Below are 23,029 nucleotides of genomic sequence, written 5' to 3' on the forward strand. Positions count from 1 at the left end.
AGGCGGCCATTTTCAATTTAGTCAATAACTCACTTCCTGTTTCAGATTCCTTTGGGCACCCCTTCTAGGATGTCTTAGGATGACCCAAGGGACATATGTGCCAAATTTTATGCTTTTTGGAGATTATTTTGGTGTCTTTTGAGTCAACGGTCAACAGTTTAGGTGGCCATTTTGAATTTTGTCCATAAGTCACTTCCTGTTTAAGATTTTTTTGGGCACCCCTTCTAGGATGTTTTAGGATGACCCAAGGGACATCTGTATCAAATTTCATGCTTTTATCCGCCGCGTAACGATTTGGCCATTTTTTGTGCTTAGTACCCCCTACTAATATTCAAATAGCCTAGGTATAAAATAGGGCTAAAGTGGTTAATATATGTTTCATAATATCATAATTTATATCTGAAAAGTAACCAGTAAATAAGTTTTCAAATAATTGTAGTGGAGTAAAAGTACAATATTTGCCTCTGAGATGTAGTGGAGTTGAAGTAAAAGTACTGAAAATGGGAAATACTCCAGTAAAGTAAAAAATCCTTAAAAGTGTACTTAAGTACAGTACTTGAGTAAATGTACTTAGTTACTTTACACGACCGGTGAGTGTGTGTGTGTGTGTGTGTGTGTGTGTGTGTGTGTGTGTGTGTGTGTGTGTGTGTGTGTGTGTGTGTGTGTGTGTGTGTGTGTGTGTGTGTGTGTGTGTGTGTGTGTGTGTGTTTGTGTGTGTGTGTGTGTGTGTGCATGCGCGAGCGCATGCGTGCGTGTGTGAGTGAGTGTGAGCGTGCGCGAGGTTCGCTTTTATAAGTGAGAGAGCAGGAACAAGAGAAAGAGAGAGAGAAGCATAGAAAGAGAAAAACATGTGCATCAGTGCACCAGTGTTGGTGGTGGTTGTGTGTAATGGGCCCATTTTCCTCTTTTACATGCCCTTAACAAACCCCTTAACAAACCCTGTCTTCAATAGGCTTCCATCCATGGTTTTTGGGTTCTTTTCATGGTCATGTATCCCATGCACCTCACTCGGCACAGCAGACACGAGAAGTGCTCAGCCATGGATTTTTAGATACAAACACTCTTCAGCCTGCTGTCTGCCCATGTTTATGTGCTTTCAAACCAAACCTAATGGGAGAGACCCGCCTCGCAGTACAACAAAACAGGGTTTTTCATCATTCACACACACACACCCTGAGGGTTTATGGACGTTGTGTAGCCACATGCCAGCATGGCAGTGCACTGTGCACGGCCTTTTTACTCTCCTTAATATCAGATCCTGCACCCAGCCGTTATATGGCTCATACCACTGAGCCCATCTTGACTTCACCAAGGACATAAAATGTGTTTGCAGACAGACAAGAGCCTAGCTGTATCCTCACAAATATATTAACCCATTAAGACCGGGGACGCATCTGCGTCTCATTTTAAGATTTCTTTAGGCTATTCAAAAATAGCAGATCAACAAGCTCATAGCGCGGCACCGAGTGCCGCGCTACGAGCTTGTAGATCTGCTATTTTTGAAAAATCGTGAAAAAATATTTTCCAGATTTTTTCAAAAAACTGTTGAGATTTAGATTTTTTTAAAGAATCGCCTCAGGTCTTAAAGGGTTAACCCATTAACCTAAGACTTTGTGTAAGAGCCAGACGGCCCCGCCGGAGCCCTTACCTGAGGCCTCTCTCTCTAAATCTGTCAGTGTCAATGCATCTGCCAGGATTTACAGCTCACCGGAATACAGAGCTGCCAAACTCTCACGCGCCGAGCCATGAGACTCACGCAAATGACCATCTTCTTCACACACTCACGCACGCTACTACACACCTCCTATTTCTCACTCTGTCAAATCATTAGCATTTTCGGGGGAAATTCAGAAACATTATGTGTGATCGGTTTTCTGTTGCTCATTTGCACGTCACCGTCGCGAACACACACACACACACATGCACGCACGCACACGCACACACACACACACAGACACACACACAGACGCGCGGCCAGAGCCGTCCCCCGTTGCGAACACACACACACACACACACACGCACACACACACACGCACACGCACACACTGTCATCTCGCGTGCGTGACCCGCCGCTAACACACACACACACACACACGCGCGCGGCCAGAGCCGTCCCCCGTTGCGAACACACACACACACACACACGCACACACACACACTGTCATCTCGCATGCGTGACCCGCCGCTAACACACACACACGCGCGCGGCTAGAGCCGTCCCCCGTTGCGAACACACATACACACACTGTCATCTCGCATGTGTGACCCGCCGCTAACACACACACACACACACACACACACACACACACACACACACACACACACACACACACACACACACACACACACACACACACACACACACACACACACACACACACACACACACACACACACACACACACACACACACACACACACACACACACACACACACACACGCGCAGCAGAACTGATTTTGTGGACAGGGGACAGACAGAGCTTTGTTTAATTATTGGAGGATTAGACGTGGATTTATTTCATATGAACTGCTGATGAACCTAGTTTTAGAACACTGACGGTGCGTCAGAAAAAAGTGTTTAAACACACAAGGATTAGACAGTATATTACAATTCCAAAACTAGCCACTTCTATGATTATCCGTTACATCGTATTGACTTTATCTTCATTTTCAGTAACAACCATTACATAATACATTTGTATGTTGTGCATTTTATGTTTCTGTGCACTGTCGTGGGATTCTGCCGGATCAATCGGTAATTGATTTGGCAAGAGGAGTCTGAGACAATATCCAAGGTGGCGATGATTACAATATACAATTTAGGCATTTAGCTGACGCTCTATATCTAGAGCGACCTACAGTAAGCAAGGTAAACACGTACATAAAATGCATCAATAGTCTGGGATCATAGGTAACCCAAGAACCTAGCATCAGTCTAAACTGTATAATATAAAGACATACATAATATGTACATTGAAACTATATAGAAACTACAGGATGCCAGGTCAACAAATGAACCTAGCATCTGTCTACATAACATGCTAAATTACATTTTAACCTTTGCACAAGACTGCATGCTCGTTAATTCTAGGTCAAGTGCTACGGGCTAGGTGAGTCTTCAGATTAGTGCACTTGGAGGGTGCTTTCTCACATATGGTGTAGTAGAATTGATTTAGGAGGTGAAATTGTCTTTTTTCTATTTTTTTTTTTTTGCTTTATTTTGGTCTCATATTGGTCTTTTTATATATATACTAGTTATATATAGTAGTTATACTAGTTATATACTTGCTACAAAGGACAAGTTGTACCATAACGAGACAGGCTGCACCAAAACAATAGCTATCAGGCCTACATTCTTCCTCAAAACCTATACAGCATAGGTTCAACTCAGGGCTTTTAATGTTTTCATTACATTACATTACATTACATTACATTACATTACAGTCATTAATTAGCAGACGCTTTTATCCAAAGTGACTTACAATAAGTGCATTCATACTGTAGGTAGGCAAGAAAACTACTAATCACCATGTAGAAGTCTTAAGTGCATTCTCTTCTAAAACAAGCAACTAAGAGTATACCTAGCGCTAAGGTAAAAGTGCAATATATCAGCTACCTACTTTCTTAAACAGATGAGACAAATAGGAAAATCAAATGAGCAAAAGAGCTAAAACAAATATGTGTATCAAATAAACAAGGTCCCATAAAAACAAGAGCTCGTACAAATGATTTACCTCACAATTGTTGGCTTTCCGTTTACATTCTGCTGGTGAAACCCTATAAGAAGGCTAGAGTCAAACGGTTGGTCCAAGACATATAGTAACCTGTAGTCCCTCTGTGGCACACGCATGCACTGTATCTGCAAACAGTACAGCGTGTATTATGGCCGGTCAATGTAACATTTGGCCGGGGAAATTAAATGTTATTGGCCAAATTGGCCTGCCCAAAAAAATAAAATAAAGCCTAACGGAAACCCTGATTGAAAACAGTGTTGCCAAGTCTGCTTTGGGCTTGTTTTTGTGTAAAGTCACTTGTAAATATTAGTAGCTGTGGGTTGCATTTTGGGTCTTGTTTCAGAAGTGTAGGCCTACTTAAAATAGATCAAGGCTACACGTAGATCTAATGTAGGCCTATATAGGGTTGAAGTGGTTCAACTGATTTTGAAGCTATATTAACTCATTTAGCTGGGGACCCCCCTGTGTGTGTGATCATGCGACCTAGTCGCTTCTTTTGGGCTTGTTTTCATGTTCACGTCATATGTGTCACCTGGTTGCTTGTTTATCTCGCAAAATCTGGCAACACTGATTGAAAGTCTCATTCACACTACTGTGCTGGAACAACAAATGCTGTGGCACACTAAGATCATTGGTTCAAGAGAAGCACCAATATATCGACTATTCTTGGCCGTTTCCGATTTTTTCTGACTTGCTGATACCAATTAATTTTCTATTTAGATTTTCTTTCTTTCTTTCCTTCTTTCTAAATACATAAAAGAGTGTTTATACATTATTATAACAGGGCTCCCTGCCTCCGTGGTAAAAAGAGATTGTGCATCTCAATGGGAATTCAACTGTATACATAAAGGTCAAATAAAATCAAATAAATACAGCACCATAATAAAGGATGTCCAGTATTATAGGGCTTCTTGCTTTACTGCCAGAAAAGATCACTCACACACACATGAACCTGCAGCATCATAAGGGCTAACTACTCAACCTTTACACCTTTAAGTTTGGGCACGTTGGAACATTGGGAGCATGTGCTAACAGGGAGCCTCGTGCTATTCACTACTATGTGCATGGATACTGAACATGGCACACTTCATGTAATCCATCGGGGTTTCATTAATTCTGTTCTGCAAAAAGAGGATCAGGCTAATTTGCCCCAATGGTGCAACCTCGCCGTTCATTAAAGTAGCGTCAGAGAGACCAATTAATCAAAGCACTCCTTTAATCTGTCAAACAGGGGGGGGAGGGGGGGGGGGGGGTTTGAAGGTGAGCTTCTCGACATAGATATAGTTTTAAGAACTTCATTTCCCCTTTTCTCGCATTCCTTTGAATTCATGCTATCATTTCTCCCTCTGTTATCCCTGACCAATGGTGTTTGCAGTTCATTTATGGCAAAGCAAAACTACATTTTACACATGCGCACGCACGCACTCACGGACGCACGCACACACGCACGCATGCACACTTATTCCAGAAAAGAAAATTGGCCATGTCCACAAATGACACTTATGATGTGTGACAGTTGATGGTTCTTGTAATATCGTTCGGCTAATAACACTTTTCTGGGCGGTTTCCCTCCTCGAATGGGAGCAGAGCCGCAACTTTAATATAAAGTAATACCATCTCAGGCAAATCTTTCATTATTATAACCTCAATATAAAGTAATACAATGGCAGGCACAGCTTTATTGTCGTGGTAAAACATTCATTTGGTAACACTGCTGTCAGGGACGCCTTTATCTGACAATATCCAACAAGAAAATGAACAGATGGCAGTGGGGTGGATAAACAGATTTAATTCACATGCCATTGTTAACACTTAGAGGTGCAGGTGCAATGTCACTGTCACTTTGTTATTGTTGTTGTTCTGCTAGCCTGGCCTGCGCTAGTAAAGGGTTTTAGAGGGTAAACTTTTACTTAAGTACAGTTCTTGAGTACATGTACTTTTATTGATGCATGCCCGCAACGTTCGAACCCATCAACCGTTGCTGTGCTCCAATGTCATAGTCTGCGTTATTGCCCCAATAGCCTTGCTGAAGCAACGGTGAACATTTCTGTGTTAAAATGGTAAATGGTGCATTTGGGGCTTTTATCCAAAGCGCTTTACATAGATTGTGCATTACATTCACCCATTCACACACCGATGGGCGGAGGAAACCATGCAAGGCACCAACCTGCTCATCTTGAGCAATTAGGGGTTCCGTGTCTTGCTCAAGGACACTTCGACACTAACTCTGGGGGAGCCCGGGATCGAACTGGGAACCTTACGGTTGCCATCCGGCTGCTCTACCGGGCCACTCTACCCCTGAGCCACTGCCGTCCCATTTAAATGTGTTAAATGACCGCGTTGTCAGCAGAAGGATCAAACGTGACAGCGATGAGCAGCGATCCTCTCCAACAGTAGCAATATTTTCTGTTTGAAGTGCCCAGAGTGTTCTGCCAAAAAAAACGCTGGACGTTTAGAGAGCGCTGAAACGCAATGCGCTTGGAAGAGTGCTTTACCATAGAAATGCATGACAGAAAGGTGCTGGCAGCTCAAAAACACACTTTCTGTGGACAAGGCCTCTAAGTCTGTTTGTTCTCATAAACACTCAAAGATAATCAAAAACATTGGCAACAAACAACTGAAAATCCTGTAATGTGCAAACTCCATGCTACAGAAATGTGATGCTAAGCTCACCGGCATTATTATGATTATGACTATGATGATTATGATGATTTATTTATTTTATTTTGAACATGTTCTACCTCTATTCTCTATTCTCTACCTGTGTTTCAACCTAGTTGCTGTTGTATTTAAGAAACTTTAGTCATTGAATGTCTTTGCACAGAACAGCAACATCAAAGCACCCATAAGTGATGCATGAAGGAAAAAAATATATATACCCCCCCAAAAAACAACAACAACAACAACATCAACAACCATAAACTACAATACCAACTACAGAATACACAACATAAACACATACATCAAGACAAAACAACAATATATGAAAACGCAAACATATTCTTATTGTGATTTGACTAATTCTATATTTACTAGTCCAAAGCGCCCTCCCTCTCATGAAACGCAGTGTGTGTACACGGGCCGTAGAAACAAAGTCCTTTATAGGTTTGCAGCGTTCTCTGCATGTGTAACAGCGCCCGTGCACACAGTTTGCAGTTTGATCATTCATCCCATAGCTTGAGGCGCTATAACCATGGCGACGGCTCCCATAGCCCAAAATCTCCGGTGTTGACATAAAAGCGCTAATTAACAGCTTACAGTTTGAGAAAGTTCAAAGCGGGCGAATTGGTGCATATGCTAATGAACAATGGATGTGTGCAAATTCAGATCAATTGCTCCAGCCATTGAGGAGAACCGGGGCAGGACAGACAGATCCTGTCCACAGAGGTTTCCTTAATTTTATGTAGGATTATATGTAGGATATGTAGGAGAGCTGATCACACTTCCCTGGTTCAAAAGGCTTTTGTTAATGACTTGGTAAGGCAGTAATTCATATGAAGTCAATTTGACTATGTCAATAACCCTACACAAAAAATAAGTGCTCACATTATTTAGCATGTGTGCATGCGTGTGTGTGTGTGTGTGTGTGTGTGTGTGTGTGTGTGTGTGTGTGTGTGTGTGTGTGTGTGTGTGTGTGTGTGTGTGTGTGTGTGTGTGTGTGTGTGTGTGTGTGTGTGTGTGTGTGTGTGTGTGTGTGTGTGTGCGTGCGTGCGTGCGTGCGTGCGTGCGTGCGTGCGTGCGTGCGTGCGTGCGTGCGTGCGTGTGTGCGTGCGTGCGTGTGGATAGTGCTACAATATCTAGGTTCTATGATGCAGTTCTCTCCAGATTAAGTCACAACCAGGAATGTCAGCAAACAAAACAGGAGTACGTGGCACTATTTTGCCTGCCATTCAGTTACAATGTGATGCTCCACTCTACTGCAGTAGCAGGAACAACAACAATGGCACCCGGCAGTGTGAAAGCACCCTTTTTTAACCACTAAGCAAACTCAAAGAGAGAAGCACCTCGACTACAAGCAGTGTCTTGTCCTCCCTAAAGGCATGCTATGCCCTCTGTTTGAACGGATGTCTTACATTTACCGCTGGCTAATGCAGACAGTGACATGAATTGATTCCCTCTATTGATCGGGGGCGCATGCTTACCAGACCTCAATATATTGCTGAGTTATGTTGGAAGTTTTTATAATGACTTTTTGGCTGGAGCCAAAAGGATCTTCAATAAACATCACCATTCATTTAGAAGAGAGAGAGAGAGAGAGAGAGAGAGAGAGAGAGAGAGAGAGAGAGAGAGAGAGAGAGAGAGAGAGAGAGAAAGAAATGCAACCCTGTATCATCTTTTTTGAAAAACACTGACCCAATGGTATGAGTCTGGATGAAAACGGTGAGTCTTCACATTAACTTAACCCTTTAAGACCGGGAACGCATCTGTGTAATTTTTTTTATTTATTTGGCTATTCAAAAATAGCAGATATACAAGCTCGTAGTGCGGCACCAAGTGCCACGCTCTGAGCTGAGTAGATGTGCTATTTTTGGAAAAATCGTGAAAATTTGTAAAAGCGAACATGTGTAACTCAAATCTTTGCTTCTGGGGGTCCCTGGAACAACATATTTTGAGATGGGGGTCCGCGGCCACAAACATATAATTTTGGGGGTCCTTGACACAAGTTTGAGAACCACTGATTATAGCAAAAAAAGCTTTTTTTTTTTTTTTTACTCTTTATTTTCAGAATTTTTATCAGACAGTACATAAGATCAAATAGTACAAAAAAGCAACAGAAAAAATAGCAGTAAAAATAAAAATAAAACATACAAAAAAAACAAAAACAAGAACAAATAAAAAGAGGTCATGGGACATTTGGTACCAGTAATAAGACTGAAACATGTTGACAGGATTTAAGATCAAATACAGAGTACAATATACCATAGCGAGGACAACCAGGCAACAAAAGCTTTTTCAAAAATAGGTGTTAGGATTTAGAAGACATTTGTAGAATCCCCATGAAGCAAAGATTTGAGTTAAAAATGTTCGCTTATTCAAATATTTTCACAATTGTTCATGATGATTTAATAGCCAAAGTATAAGATAATGGTTTAAGTTGTTAAAATCTAAGATGACAGATGCTTTCCCAGTCTTAATGGGTTAAAATAATTTAGAATGCTCTTAATCATTTAACTGTTGCAAAGCAATTTGTTACGCGCCAGACGAACGCTACAAACACTGCGGCGTCAGGTAGGCAAAGGTGGCAGACTTGTTTACTTTTCATTATATTTTTTGGCTCCCAGAGTACTATAATGTTAGTCACAGTGCACACACACTCCAAGGAGCTGCACTGTTGGTTCCCTGCAGCAGCCCAGAAGCCACACAAATATATTTTCCTTTGGACTATCTGGGCTGCCTGCGAACGCCTAAAAATGGGGACAGATGCAGAGCACTTAACTCCTAATCATTGCTTTGAGAATTGCTTCCCACACCATTAACATTTTGCAAAAAACCCGAGGATCGCCTTGAAACGTGAGCGGCATCGCTTCTCTGCAATCTGTTAGGTTGTAACCTTCCTGTGATACGAGTTCCCTTTTTTAACCCATTAAGACCGGGAACGCATCTGTGTAATTTTTTTGATTTCTTTGGCCATTCTACAAATGTCTTCTAAATCCTGGCAGTTTTTTTTTAAACGTATGTTGCTATAATCTGTGGTGCTCAAACTTTTTCATGTCAAGGACCCCCAAAATGATATGTATTTGGCCGCGAACCCCCATCTGACAATATGTTGTTCCAGGGACCCCCCAGAAGCAAAGATTTGAGTTACAAATGTTCGGTTTAAGAATATGTATATTCAAAGATTTGCACACATTTTCAAGATCTTTCAAAAATAGCAGATCTACAAGCTCGTAGCGCGGCACTCGTAGATCTGCTATTTTTGAATAGCCAAAGAGATCTAAAATGACAGAGATGCGTTCCCGGTCTTCATGGGTTAAATAAAGGTGAGCTGAGTATAGATAAATGTGGCAGTTGTTCTTGCAAGTATGTTGTGCCGCCAGCAGTTTTCTGGCAACTGCTGAACATGCTTTTGGTTATTTTATGCCTGAAACTAGTTTGCGGTCAGTGAACCAGCACTGAAACACCTTAATTTAATTGAGACACACAGTATTAACTGTGCCAATAACTCCTCTGTGTGTTTTAATGTTTGTTATACGTAAGCTTTGCCAAAATAACTGAGAAGTTTAGTCTGTTGCAATTTTCTTTTGACAGAGACAGTCCCTGCTGATGGCATGTTATTTATTACCCTTTGATATCTAATCTGTTCAATCAGAGACATCCTCAAAGGAGAAACTCCTAGTGATGCATCATTGGCTTTTGAAAGTCGTCTTCTTTAGAAAATGCTAAATCAAATGCAGTAATGGCCTTTTTTTAATTGATTATTTTGGGACTTTCTTTGAAACATAACACCATAACACCACACGAATGAAACAGATACATGTGTAATTGTGATAAAATAATCATAAAAAGGGGTCAATATACACGCATAGTCACATACGTACTTACTCAGTGTTGATTTTGACAACAAATTAGTTTTAGTCATATTTTAGTCATCTGAAATGTTTTAGTTTGTTTTAGTCTAGTTTAGTCGACTAAATATCATAAGATTATAGTCGACTAAATCTACAGTTGATTTAGTCGACTAAAATGTATTGTGGCGGTGCCTTGAGGGCGTCGCAATGGCTGATTTTACACTTGGTTGCATGCTGAAAATAGCCGATCTAAAAGCTCACAACGTGTCGCAGCGCGATGCGTTGTGAGCTTGTAGATCGGCTATTTTCAGAGCGCAACACCCGAGCGCTAGCAAGCATAAAATGACTTGTCTTTTAGTTCTACTGGATCTCTTCTCCACTAGTCCCTCACTAACACTTTAGTCTAGTTTTTATGTGTTGACGAAATTGTCCGTATATTTAGTCATAGTTTTAGGCATCATAGTTTATAGTTTTTATTTAGTTTTCGTCAGTGAAAAAGGGTAGTCGACGAACATTTTTCGTCTTAGTTTTAGTCGACGGAATCAACACTGGTACTTACATACGCATGTGATGAAAACTTAAATAAAAGACAAGTGGTACAAGCTTAAAGGGATAAGCTTGTACTTTTTTTTCTATCGATTAGTCACCCCATGGAGACTTGAATTCATGGATATTCTTTAGTTTCTTGTCAATTCTCCGTAACATACTCACTATGGGATATCAGCGCCCCCTGGCGTTGATGCAGAGCTACATACCATAAACTCCCGGGCCATTCATTGGCTGAGAAGGGTATGTCACGTGTCCGGTAGACCGGAAGAGGTATAAAACCTCTTGCGTGACGTGGCTCATCCTCTTTCGCTTCTCTGCATGGCAGATGCAACAGCTCAAGACATACCTTAATAATAACAAACGTAACTTTGATCAGGACAGAAACCAGCTTTAGCCCACTCGGTGGTACTTGTACTAACCAACGGGTTTTCCTCCTATTAAAAAAAAAAGTTTTATTATTTCCGCTCCCGCGGCTATCTTCTCTTTCTTTCTTTTACTGCTAAAGCAAGTTTTCCTCCTTTGAGTTTTCCGCGCTCTTAGCCTTGCGGCTGAAAGCTAACAGGTTAGCTCGAGATGGAGGTTCCACGTCCCTGCGTATTGCTGCTCTGCCGCTTGATGATCGCCGGGGATGACCCTCGTGGTTTCTGCATCTCGTGCCTCGGTCTCTACGGGGCCGGGGCATTTCCAAGATGCACCGGGATGCTGCGAGGACTGCGCTGTTCTCCACGCTGCACCTCGATAGCCGCTTAGCCAGGGCAGCGCCCTGGCTGCGGGAGGCAGCGACGTCTCGTCCCCGGTCGTCGCGGATCCAGCAACACGGCCCAGGGAACGTGGGTGGTGGGGCCCACCACGTGCGCTCACAGTACACAATGGGCCCTCCGGCAGTCCCGGCTGCGAGCGGCGTTAGCCCCCGCTCGCAGCACCTCCAGGCTGCTACACAAGCCGTGCTACACAGCACTGCAGCAGCCGCTAGCACCGTGTCTGGGAGAGCCATCCAGGTGCATCTACCTAGCGGCACTTCCTCCCCCTCTTCCCAGCCGTCTACTCCGCTGCCACAGCAAGCGTACCGGGCCAGCGGTGCGTCGCCAGGAGACAACGAAGGGGCTCCGGCGACGGCGGCATAGGCAAGGGGAGAACGAGGCAGAAGCTCGTGAGTGAGTTAGCCCAGACTAGCTACGTTAGCTGCTTCGCTAGGTTAACGTCGCCTTAGTCAGGCAGTGTTTTGTTGGCTTAACACCCATGCAACAGGTTATTAACAGCGTTGTCCTAGCCTAGCTTGCCTCGCTAGGATAACACCAGCTTGTTAGCCTTCTCACTCTGTGTATCGAGCAAACCTCGGGGGCTTCTGAAGACCTTACTCGATGGACAAGATGGACGGCTCCTCGACTGCCAGAAGGCCATGTTTAATGAAAACGAATGTGTGTTTAAAAGTACAAATTTTTTTTTTCTGCCAAAGAAATAAATGTGTTACATGTTACAAACGATCTCGTTCTTTCACGTGGCTTGAGTGCAGCGGAGCAGTGGAGTCCCCTACCGCGGGCTTCTCTGCTCCAATGCTCTCTGTATATAAGCCCATAATGTCTGTGATGCCCGAACTCCGGTATCCCAGACATTGATGGGCTAATATCTGTGCATGTAATGTAAATGTATCAACGTTCTCAATTACATAAGCCCACACTGTCTAGAACACCCGAGTCCCGGTGTTCTAGACATTGTTGGATAACATCTGAAAGAGCAGCGGAGCAATGGAGTCCCCTGCAAGCGGCCTTCTCTGCTCCAATGCTCTCTGTGTATAAGTCCACAATGTCTGTGATGCCCGAACTCCGGTATCCCAGACATTGATGGGATGATATCCGTGCATGTAATGTATCAACGTTCTCAATTACATAAGCCCACACTGTCTAGAACACCCGAGTTCCGATGTTCTAGACATTGTTGGATAACATCATATGAAGGTAATATAAAAACCCACATCACCCCTGTCCGCCAGAGGGCGCAAATGCGCCAGTGGAATGGGGTCACGCCGGTTTTTGCCTTCCGTCCCACAGGAAGTGCTCACGCACCACTGTGAACCGGAAGTACTTCGGTCAGACATGACCCCTTGGCCGTACCGCCTCATGTTTTGCAGGCCACGTTCGCCTTTAACGAGCGACAAAGCATCCCCTACGGGGAGGAAGGTTTTGTCGCCTCACGGGCTTCCGTCCCACAGGAAGTGCCCACGCACCACTGTGAACCGGAAGTACTTCGGTCAGACATGACCCCTTGGCCGTACCGCCTCACGTTCGCCGCTGGAGGGCGACAAAGCACCTCCTAGGGAGGACGACTTTGTCGACAAGATGGCGGCGGCCAGAGTAAGTTAGGAAGAGAGTAATGACAGTAGCGTCGATCCCATTGTGAGAATGGAATGCGGAAGTGCTCTGTCTACGTCAATGAGATAGTTCCAATGTTGGAACTATAGCCCATAGAGGCCCGCTTTGCGGCGAGATCGAAGCGTGACGTTACTCTCTCTTCTACACTCTGGCGACGGCCAAGGTAGGATTAATCATTGATATATATATAGTTTTCACTGTATATATCTTTGGGCTTAATTCTGACGCCGGGGTTTTTCCCCGTGGCCAGTCTCGTGACTCCTCCGAGTCCTCCGTTGGCCCGAGGGTTAGCACCGCCGGCGGCAGTGGCAGCGTCACTGGTCCCCATGGCAACGGTCCCCATGGCAACGCTCCCACTCTCCGAGCGGCCGGTGACGTCATCGTCCAAGCCACTTGCTCGGTGTGTGAAGCAATGGAGGTTTGCAAGCCGAATGCTTAGGTATTGCTCACAATACTAAAGGGTTTCAGGCTGCATTTCTCCACAAAAACCCCCCGTGACAGAAAAAGTATTGTTTTCCCGTGCAAGGGGCCCAGCAGCCAATACTCTGAGGGAGGAAGTTTCCTTCCTCTTGAGCATGGGCGCTATTAAAGGATTACTTCCGATACTTCTGTTTACTATCCCAGTACATCAGCGTTACACTGTGTGTGTACAGGGTTTTTCAGTACAGCAGTGACACACTGTGATTGTACTGATCAACTCCCCTGATCCGCAACAACACATTGTGGTTGTACTGGTGTGTTTTCCACGTGCTCTTATGCATATAATCTCCTATGTCGGACACGGTGTTGTTCCTCTCATGCAGAGGATAAGGCAACCATGTCTCTGAGAGAGGGGGTTCACTCTCTCTCCATAGTGAGTATGTTACGAAGAATTTGTCAAGAAACGCAAGGTTACGTTGTAACCCCGGTTTCCTTAGAATTCAGAGTAACATAGTCAGAGAACTATCTATGAATCGGAACCAACTGGTTTTCTATTCGTAATATTTTCTGGTGGAAAAGAAGGGGGGGGGGGGGTACGACCCATTCTGAATCTGAAGGGTCTCAATAAATACTTGGGTCAAAGAGCGGACCTCTGTCTCCGCCATTTTGGAGGGACAGATGCCCCCTTTGCCGTACCGCCTCACGGACTACAGGCCTCGTTCGCCACTAACGAGCGACAAAGCACTCCCTAAGGGGAGGACGACTTTGTCGACGCTCCGTCCGGAGCCTTTGGGCTCAGACGAGAGGGCGACGGCCAAGGTAGGCTTACTTCGGACGGCCCCGTTTGTCAGAGTGACAGCGCCGTTGGTTTCCATGGAAACAGACAGGCTGCGCTGGCGGACAAACCGGATGCTGACGTCAGGCAAGGTCCCCGTGACCGGTCACGTGACCCCGCCGGGTCCTAACGGACCGTTAGTACCTCTACTGCCTCGGGCGGTCACCTCAGGGTTAGCACCGCTGGCGGCAGTGGCAGCGTCGCTGGTCCCCATGGCAACGCACACAGGGTTAGCGCTGCTAGCACCAGTAGTAGCGTCTTTGGTCCCCATGGCGACGCACACACAAGAAACCGGTTCCCTTGGAAACGGATCTCAACGTTTCTTGGCTCATGGTGATTTAGCCTTGACTAGCTTGTTAGCTGCTAGGTTTGCAGAACCTCCAGTCAGGCTACTGTTGCTTCGATTGGCGGCTAACTGGCCTCACTAACAACAACACATTGCAGTGTTGTTTTTTGGTGCAGCGCATAGCCAGCCCCGCTAAAGCAACACCACGGTGGCCACCTTCCACCGCTACCCTTCCACGGTCTCTAACGGCCCCGCATGTGCGGGTCCGCTGGATCACGTGGCGACATCACCGGTCCAGTTGGAAACGTGTGCGTTGTCCGCACTGGGTGACATCAGAGCCCCTCCTGACTCGCTTGCTGAGGCAGCTTGTTGGAGAGTTTGCAGTCCGGAACTGTTTTACTATCCCGGTACTTCAGTGGTACACTGTGTGTGTAGGGTTTTTTTCAGTACAGCAGTGACACACTGTGGTTGTACTGGTCAGCTCCCCTGATCAACAACAACACACTGTGGTTGTACTGGTGTATGACCCTCTCTGCGGACGGTGCGGTAAGGAGATGGGTGGACCAGCATTGTTTTCAATGCTTATTTCCACGTTCCTTTCTATCCACCACAGTCAGGAGGTGGCGCGGCACACAGACGTGGCCGTTTCCCCACTTGACGTCGAGGGGTTTTTCACCGTCACCGTCCGTCGAGCGTCTTGGTCCGTCTCAGCAGACCACCTTCATAGGGGATCTCGCTGGGCTAGACCAGGCTCACGGCGCGTCTGTCCCGGGCGGGATAGACGGCGTTTCGGCCTAGGGTCTTCTCGCGTGAGGCGACAAGTCACATACAGGCTATGCGTGCAGGCGACGGGTCTCATGACTTCGGCCTTACACCTGTTTCGTTTGGACAAGCCCCACGTGTGACCTTTTTTCCCCGGAGGTGGATGTGGGCTCTTGGAGCCCCGTCCACCTGAGGTTGTCATGTCCTGATCGGAACCGACAACACCACGACCGTGTGCTATGCCAAAAAGCAGGGAGGCCTGGCCTCTCCAGTGTTGGACAGGCTAGCTGGCGATCTGACGCTGTGGTGCGACGCGCGCCTTACGTCAACCAGAGCCTCACAGGTACCGGGCCTCCTGAACAGTGGAGCGACTCTGTTGTCCAGGGGCATTTTTTGGTACGCAGATTGGCCTCTCCTCCGGAGATAACAAGCCAGATCTGGGCCAGGTTGGCCGACTGAACTGCTTTATGCATTCCCGTCACTGGAGTTGGTCCTCTCAACTTGTCAGACTCCACGGACTGTCAGTGCCACTAGTGGCACTGGCGTGGGGCGCATGGAGGTTAGGAATAATCCTCTCCTCTACAACGAGCCCTGGGCCCTCCCCCCGATCAGAGATCTGCTACGGCAGGCAGGGGTCGGAATTTTCCACAAGCAACCTCAGGACCTAGACCGGTGGGCTTGGCCCGTGAGGGGGAGACCTTGACTTCTTATGGCCTGCCCCCTGAGGTGGTAGCTACCATCCAGGGGGCGAGGGCCCTTTCCACGAGGTCTGCGTACGACGACAGGTGGAACCTGTTCGTGTCATGGTGTCTGGGTCAGTCACCGCCGGTTGAGGCCTTCCGGGCCTCGGTACGCAGCATCCTCATGTTCTTGCAGGACAAATTGAACCAAGGTCTGGTTTTCTCGACGGTTAAGGTGTACCAGGCGGCCATTTCCGCTTGTCACGTGGGTTTCGATGACATGACGGTTGGCCGACATCCGCTGGTGCGTAGTTTTATGAACGGTGCCAGGCGGGCCAGGCCGGTCTCTAGGCCTCTGTTCCCGGCCTGGGACCTGGCGGTGGTGCTGGGGGCGCTTTGCCTCCCACCGTTCGAGCCTCTATGGATCTGGAGATCGTTAGTCTCGAAACGGTTCTTGTGGTTGTTTTCACTACAGCTACACGGGTCAGCGACATACATGCGCTCTCAGTAAGTTCGGAGTGCATGAGGTTCTTGGGAGACGACAGCAGGGTTTGGTTAAGCCCAACATGGCGTTTGTTCCCAAGAACGGAATGGTGACCCAGACACCGGTTGAGCTGATAGTTTTTCATCCGCCTCCTTTCGCTTCGGCAGAGGATAGGCGGCTGCACTGTCTCTGCCCAGTGAGGGTGTTGAAGCTCTACTGCCAGAGGACGGCGGTCGGCCGGTCGTCGTCGCAACTTTTTGTCTCCTTCGGCCCAGATGGTCGGAGGAAGGCAGTGACTAAGGCGACGCTTTCTAGATGGAGTGTGGATGCCATTAGGCTGGCCTACGTCAGTAGTGGCGCTCCAGTTCCAGAAGGACTGAAGGCTCACTCTACTAGAGGTGTGGCTACTTCCTGGGCCCTCTCCAGGGAAATGTCGGTCCAGGAGGTGTGCGCGGCCGCAAACTGGTCGTCTCCATCGACTTTTGCGGCTTTCTACAGCCTGGATGTGGCAGCGGCGTCAGTGGCGCACGCTGTACTGGACATAGCGGCTGTCTCTACTTAGGGTAGGGGAGGTTAGGCAGGTCTTTGTGTAACCCGCCTTTTTTCCCTTCTCTACCTTCCTTCTCTTGAGTCCCCTCGGAACCACCGTTGGTAGGTTTCCAGGGGAGGAGGCCCTGTTTCCTTGTTTTCACTTATGGGTCAGACTTGTGTCTGTTCATTAGATGAATAGGCAGACTTGGTCTGTCAGGGTCCTTTTCTTTCAATTATATACCGCACCCCGGCCCGGAGGGCTGGGGCGCCCGTGAGGCCGAAGGTCACGTCCAGGGGGACGGGGCCTTATGGCTAGGGGGCGTGCGGACCTGAGATTCGGTATGGCTATAAGCCCAGGGGGGTTTATGCATCCCATAGTGAGTATGTTACGGAGAATTGACAAGAAACTCAGGGTTACGGATGTAACCCCGGTTTCTTTAGAATTCGGAGTAACATACTCACCTAACACCCCTGTTTGTGTGCATCTGCATGCAGGAAGCGTGTTAAAGAGGATGAGCCACGTCACGCAAGAGGTTTTATACCTCTTCCGGTCTACCGGACACGTGACATACCCTTCTCAGCCAATGAATGGCCCGGGAGTTTATGGTATGTAGCTCTGCATCAACGCCAGGGGGCGCTGATATCCCATAGTGAGTATGTTACTCCGAATTCTAAAGAAACCGGGGTTACATCCGTAACCCTGAGTTTTTGTCGCATTCAAGCCAATAATTTGATGACCGGCAGCGGTTCCAGTATGGAGACACAAAGAGTCTCCTTTGTGTCTCCTACCGGAACCGCTGCCTACCGCTGCGGCGGTCATCATATTATTGGCGACAAAAACAAAAAAAATAGCCATGAATTCGAGTAAGAAAACATAATGTTTTGGGTGAACTATCCCTTTAAAAGGAATCCCAAGCTGACCCCTATAGCCCAGTTCCCACCCCCCCCCCCCCCTAATGAAAGGAGAACAAAACTGCGGCGAGAAGGACCCCACGCCCCTGCACCTCCCACCAAATGGTGACGCCAAAAGCCAATTAAGGCCCCAAATCACCGGCCACACACAGTGTATGCCTAATGATGTGAAATGAGGTTACCGCCCGCCACTTCAAGGCCTGGCCTAATTACTTTTACACGTCTTTTCACCTGGGCTAATACCAGCGGTGTAAAGGAACTCAAGTACTGTACCTCAGTACAATTTTGAGGTACTTTTACTTTACCGGAGTATTTCCGATTGTCTATACTTTTACTTCTACTCCACTACATCTCAGAGGCAAATATTGTACTTTTACTCCACTACAATTATTTGAAAACTTTAGTTACTAGCTACTTTGCAGAGATAAATGATTACATTATAAAACATACATTAACCACGTTATCCCTATACCTAGGCTATTTGAAAATAGAAGAGCGCGTTGTGAGCGTGAGCTTGTAGATCTTCTATTTTCAAAATGTTTGTACTTTTACTTTTGGTACTTTAAGTACATTTTGATACCAATACTTTTGTACTTTTACTCAAGTAAATTTAGAATCCCGGACTTCTACATTGCAGTATTGATACTTGTACTTAAGTAAAACATTTGAGTACTGTTTTCCACCACTGCATTCAAGCTAAAAAATTCTCACATTTCAACCACTCCACTCGACCTCATCGAACCCTGTTTGACGCGAGGCAAACCACCTGACAGATTCTCAGAGCAGCCTAATGTACACACATCACATACAATAAACAGGAGCTAATATACTGTGCCATGTTCTTGCAGAAGTGCTCGCTCCCCGTGATATGATAGATCAACCCAGTTAATTTGTTCCTCTGTGCCATTTATAATATTCATCCTTGCGGATGACTAATTTCACAGCGCTCCTCCATTTTTCTGAAGAAGCAATTACCTGACGTCCTGGTATCTGTCATGTCTCAGGCAGTAACAGATTAAACCAATTTCTGAACTGACCTTGATTGTATAGAGGCTTATGCATTTAAGTGCTGCAGCCTCACTGTACATTTGTTAATGAGGTACCAACAGCTAATTATGCAAATTAGTTGTCATAGTAGGAAGCCGATATACACGTCGTACCGTCTTTTCATCCGCTTTAGCATGGTGTTTCATGGGGGGCCATTTGGAATAACTGCATGCTCATGGAATTGTTGAGAAAGAACGACATTGTCAATTAGAAAATGTTTTTCTTCATTATAATCATTCATTATAATGGTAATTCATAATCAATCACCACCTATTAAAAACATGAAAATAAATGTAGCATAAGTGATACGTTAGAAACATTAATAACTTCCCAATGGGGAAGGAAGTGTGTAATGAAGTGCATTCAAACAGAATGACTGTGATACATTGAATATGAGAATGCAAACCTACTACAATACATACATGCCAACAAACATACTGTAGAGAAATACTGTAGGGACACTGATTGCTAACTTAAAGGTATAAGCAAAAATATACATATACTTATTGGAGCAGAAGGCCAGCACCTTGGCATCCATTGAAGAGCTACTGTATGTCCCTGGCATGCATTTCTTTCGGTGTGTGAGAGGCAACCAAATGCAGCAACTATTGGGATCATTGAAAATGTTTGCATATTATTATTGTTGTTGTTGTTACTACTACTAGACCGGGCATCAGACTTGTTTTGTAAACAAATTAACGAGACTTAAAGGTTTCATGACATTCCGATTTACAAAATATTAAAAGTCTTCATGGTCCTTCAAACGTGTGTTAAAAGGTTTTAACTGAAAAATCCACTCCAGTGAGTGGCAGGTTTTTGTCCGTCCGTGTGTCCGTCCGTGTGTCCGTCCGTCTGCGAGCGGCTAATCTCCGACACCATTGGCCCGCTCGCTCCGAAACTGTGCACACACACTCCCTGGATGCCAATTCAGAACCTCTGCCACAAATGTTTCACATAGCCCTTTTATAGCGCCACCAGGAGGCCGATTTGTGCAAAACCCATTTACTCCTACAAATTTTATCCAAACGTCATGCAAATCGATACACAGTATCTCTATAGTCATGTGATCAACACGGATCTGTCCGATTTTTCATATTCCATCCTCATTGGCTAAGGTCGGCTTCCAAAGTTTGCAGGATTGGTCCGTTTTGAACAAAAGCCTCAAATCATGAACGCAGCGTGCGATTCCCGTTAAATTTCACACGCACATTCCCATTAGGCCAAGGAAGAAATGCCACCCTTTTCACATTGGCCAGTTATAGCGCCACCAGCAGGTCTAATTTAGCAAAACACATTTTTGGAACAAAAGCCTCAAATCATGAATGCAGTGTCTGATTGCCGTGAAAAGCCTAAGAAGAAATGACACCCTTTTTACATTGGCCTATTATAGCGCCACCAGGAGGCCACAATAACCTACCTGACCTGGCGGAGACCTGAGCTCCGAGGAGCACTTTTTATAGTTTTATCTCTGTGTTCGGAGGGCTTTTCAGCTGCAATGAAAAAAAAAAAACGATTTGCCTGCGGGTGTCGATGTTGAGGGATTTTGCTTGTCAATCACCGCCTCTGCTCCTCCCCCCAAAGGAGAAGGATAGGGGAGGAGAGGGGGCGGGATTAATAGACTGTGACATCAAAGTCCAGGGGCCAATCCCAGCACTTTTTTTTTGCCCAATTATTCAGAAATCCGCTGAATGTTCAAAGTTCAGTTTTTTTGGGGTGTATTTGAGATCATAAAACAAAACAAATAAACTAAAAAGGAAGAGAAAAAAAAGAAAATGTATGTGATGAAACCTTTAACTCATGAGAAAACAAAGAGAAGCTTGTCTTTCCGGCGTCAGAGTGCACATCCAAACAAGGTGCCGTGCTCTTTATTGATGCATAAGGGTGACAAAATGTACTTTGAATATCCATGCTGGTAAAGTGACAGTAATCCATAAATGCACATTGAGGGTTGATTAATCAGCTGCTGTTTCAGCCCTATAGGCTTATCATCACCACCTCATCTCCTCCCCCTCTCCCCTCAGCCAAAGCAAATGAAGGCTGGCTATGAGATAAAGGAGCACTGACTGATCAATAAGAGAAAGATATAAGCCCGTTGCCCATTATATGTCGAAATAGGTGGGCGTGAATAGGAACGTAGTAAAATATCCTTGGCTGCATGGGTACAGTAATTCATTCAGTGAGCAAACAGCATTCAAATTTCACCTACTTACCATCTGAATATCACAAGAAGAAAAATGAGATAATTATACTTTCAGGCAGGTAGCTCACGAACGAGCCACTGACATGTTCACATGTTTAACTTCACAGGCCATCTTAGTGACCCACTTTGACAAAGCGCAAAGGAGGATTCAATTTTTCAAGCCCTTTTTTTTTCTTCTTCTTTTTCCCACCAGAGCTCTTCTCACACCAGTTGGGCACTTTTGTAAGATCTAAACACTGAAGTTAGACAATGTGACAGAGCTGCATAATTTTGTGGCATAAATATAAATCTGCAATATACCCCAAACACCAATTATCTGAAGCAATTCATGAAAAGCACCATCAGGCTCTGTGAGATTTATTGAAACCCCACAAGAAAAGAAGAACAAAGAGGAACTAACATCCTTACTAGTCTGAGAATGAGACAGTGGTGGAAAAAGTACTCAATTTTTTTACTTAAGTAAAAGTATCAAGACTGCAATGTAGAAGTACTCTGTTACAAGTAAAAGTCCGGAATTTAAAATTGACTTGAGTAAAAGTACAAAAGTATTGGTATCAAAATGTACTTGTGTACCAAAAGTAAAGATTACTCATTACGCAGAATGTCCCATTCACAAGTTTTCAAATGTATAAAATGTATACAAATATTTTGAAAATAAGAGATCTACAAGCTCACAATGCGTCGCATTGTGAGCTTGTAGATCGGCTATTTTCAAATGACCGAAATGTATATAGGGCTGAAGTGGTTAATGTATGTTTTGTATTAATAATCAAAACCTACAAAGAAACTAATAACTAAAGTTTTCAAATAATTGTTGTGGAGTAAAAGTACAATATTTGTTTCTGAGATGTAGCGGAGTAGAAGTAAAAGTACAGAACATTGGGAATACTCAAGTAAAGTAAAAAATGACCTCAAAAGTGTACTTATAAGTACAATACTTGAGTAAATGTACTTAGTTACTTTCCACCACTGGAATGAGGTAATAAGGCAGTGGAAGAAAACAGGTGTCGAGGTCAGCAATTAGTGTCAAAGAAGAGAGGAAGTTCATTCATCTAACCCTTATACTGCCCCGGGGCAGTATATACATGGGTGTATTTTCTCAAAGACAAGACCTCACATCCCCTCTCTCTCTGCCGGGTATGTGTCTGTCTTATCCAGGGGAATACAACAGGAGTCGATCAGTCTGGTATTGAGTGCACTCCATGAAAGATCAGACAACAGGTCGATACCTCAACATCCTTAAGGATGAGCTGGCTAACTCAAACAGAAAGAACGGGAGCACTTTGATATACACAGAGAGAGAAGGTAGAGATAGCACATCATGCCGGGCAACAAGAGTAGCAACTCAACCATACTGTGATTTGTTTTTGATTTCTTTGACCTTGTAGATCTGCTATTTTTGAAAAATCTTACATTTGTTGAATATAGCTCAAATCAGAAATGTCATTTCCTCAGCAGTTTGGTTTACAATTAATTCCTTGCAAAAACATCATGCAAAAAGCTCACATATTTACATGCATGTTGGCATGGTCTCACATGTACGGTACTACAAACATGAAGAGAAATATCATTATGAAAGAAGCTATACGTTTCTGACATTGCTGCTTTACAGCGTTGGCTTTAACAGGATTCTGACCTTGTTTCAAGTCACTGAAGCCTGCCAACATGTAATGTCACCTCTTCAACGTTTTCATGTCCCTCCTCTGAACA

The sequence above is a fragment of the Gymnoscopelus braueri genome (assembly GCF_963280865.1).
Source record: "Gymnoscopelus braueri genome assembly, chromosome: 6".
Lineage (NCBI taxonomy): Eukaryota > Metazoa > Chordata > Actinopteri > Myctophiformes > Myctophidae > Gymnoscopelus > Gymnoscopelus braueri.